Source organism: Myotis brandtii, unplaced genomic scaffold (genome assembly GCF_000412655.1).
Source record: "Myotis brandtii unplaced genomic scaffold, ASM41265v1 scaffold1020, whole genome shotgun sequence".
In the NCBI taxonomy this organism is placed as follows: Eukaryota; Metazoa; Chordata; class Mammalia; order Chiroptera; family Vespertilionidae; genus Myotis; species Myotis brandtii.
In genome coordinates this window covers 707,030-709,268 of record NW_005353406.1, presented here as the reverse complement: position 1 = coordinate 709,268, position 2,239 = coordinate 707,030, and positions in this window count along the sequence as shown.

The window sequence follows — 2,239 nt, the reverse complement described above, 5'->3', positions numbered from 1 at the left end:
GTGTTGCAGGGAGTTCAGGCTCCGAACGGCAGGTCCTGTTGCAGACACAGTATGACCCCTCGCTCGGTTAATTTAGCTCTAAAGCGACGGTGACTTTCTGGTGGACGGCATCTGTGAGGCGGTAAGCGGTTACAGTGACTCCACGCTTGTCTGTGATTTGGTTCAGGTTGTAGGCGACTTGGGTGTTTTATCAAGTAGTTTAAGGTGTCGAGGGGAGAAAATTATATGTGAGTCGCTTCCTTTAAACGTAAAGTCAGGAAATTTGTTATACATTTTGATTTATAGGCAGAGAAATAGCATTAAAGCTTATTTTACTAATGAAAAGAATTGTTTTTACTATAAAAAGCACAGAGTACAGAGTATTACTCACGTGCTCTCAACAGTGGGTTTCGAGTGTGTCTCTTGAACATGGTCCGTAGGGTGATGAGTCTCAGTGAGTCACCGTGGTTCCTTCCTGAGACCCAGCTGGGGGCCTGGGGACCCCCATGGGGAGTTGGCCAGCTGCTGGGAGCACCTCGGCTGCAGCGGGAGCAGGCCTTACAACGTGTAACTGCAGCGACACGGGAGGTGACGTGTGGTATCACTGTCGTGTAACTACAGTGACACGGGAGGTGACGTGTGATGATGTGTAACTACAGCAACACGAGTTGACATGTGGTGGTGGTGCCGTGTAACTACAGCAACACGAGGTGACGTGTGATGATGTGTAACTACAGCGACACGGGAGGGGACGTATCACTGTCGTGTAACTACAGCGACACAAGGTGACGTGTGATGATGTGTAACTACAGCGACACGGGAGGTGACGTGTGGTATCACTGTCGTGTAACTACAGCGACACAAGGTGACGTGTGATGATGTGTAACTACAGCGACACGGGAGGTGACGTGTGGTATCACTGTCGTGTAACTACAGCGACACAAGGTGACGTGTGATGATGTGTAACTACAGCGACACGGGAGGTGACGTGTGGTATCACTGTCGTGTAACTACAGCAACACGAGTTGACATGTGGTGGTGGTGCCGTGTAACTACAGCGACAAGAGTTGATGTGTGTGTTGTTGTCGTGTAACTACAGCGACACAGGAGGTGACGTGTGGTATTGTAAGACAACTGTTTTTGCTGAAGAGACACATTGAAACTACTTTTTCTTAGCAGTAAATACAGTGAGACCTGGGACGTTTGTGGTGAGATTGGGTGGGCATCTCTGTCCCAGTGAGGGGCCCAGGCCTTGAGGGTGGCTTGCTGGTTCTTGCTCCTGGCTGACCGTGTGTGACGTTTGTCCTTGCATGTCCACTGTCCTGGTTGCAGCATGAAGCGAGCCCGCTCTCTGAATGTCCTAAACGTGGGTGACAAGGCAGCTGAAGACCATTTCCAAGTAAGGAGCCCCGCCCCCCTGCCCTGACTCCCAGACCAGGTGGCGGGCGGCCGCAGGGCCTCGCGAGTTGGGTGACAGACAGACAGGCGCCATGTGACGTCTCCTGAGCATTGACTGGGCCGGGTTATGGGAATGTTATGTCGTCAGCATTCTCGGTACGTTAATCAGTGGCCTTGAGAAATGGTCTGGTCGGCCTGATTGAAATGAAACATTCTGATGGAGTGATGTCTGCACGTGGCCTGTTCACTTGTGTGACTTTAGCCTGCATGGCTAATGGTCCAGTTCAGCTGTTACTGGTGTGAGGAACTGACACGCTGTCTGGGCATTGAACCTGTGAGCCTGTCACCTTCACATTGAAAACTCCTGGCACCCTGTTCTCGGTCAAAAAGGCCTTTTCTCATTTTTGTAAATGTCTGGCGGCTGTGGGTGCAGCCAGGCCTGGGCCCTGGGCCCGCCTTGTCTGTCAGGTGCCGGGCAGCCGGGCTCCTCTCAGAACCTTGGACCCGGCCGCACTGCTCCCTGGGTGCGTCGCCGGCTTTCCCGTTCCCTGCAGCACCTGGGACTGTCCGGGCTGCTCTCCCTGGAAGGGAAAGGCCTCTGCTGGACACTCCGGGCGGGGCAGGGTGCAGGGCCCGCAGTGGACACGCCTCTCCCCCGCGTCTGGTGGTGGCACCTGCTCGTGAGCACCAGGCCTCGCGTGACGTGGAGTTTGAGCTGAGGCCGCTGGGCCGGCGCCGTGCGGAGTGCTGGTTGAGTGTAATTTTCCCATTTGTTTTTCATGCAGGAACGAAATAATTGTCTAGCAGATGCGAGAGCTCTGAGTGCCAGCCACACTGACCTGGCAGCCTGCAGGCCGGGCCG